The following is a 269-nucleotide window of genomic DNA, read 5'->3' on the forward strand; positions in this document are numbered from 1 at the left end:
AGGTCTGAGTGAGATGGACAGCCCCACACTGCTCAGACCAAGGTAGTGCCCCCTATAGGCCAGGGGATGAGCCACAGTCAACTTCCCCCACCCCAAGATTCCCAATCCTCTTCTAGGGATGGGCCCATCACACAGTGAGCTCATTCCAGGACCTGATATCCCTGGATGCTAGTCCCAAAGACCTAAAGTCCTGGACCACTGAGAGAGGCAAAGCCTCCAGAGGGGGCTGAAATGCATCCTCTAAGAACCATGTCAGCAATTGGACTGTC

Source organism: Otolemur garnettii, unplaced genomic scaffold, assembly GCF_000181295.1.
Source record: "Otolemur garnettii isolate 467f Iridium unplaced genomic scaffold, OtoGar3 scaffold00204, whole genome shotgun sequence".
Lineage (NCBI taxonomy): Eukaryota > Metazoa > Chordata > Mammalia > Primates > Galagidae > Otolemur > Otolemur garnettii.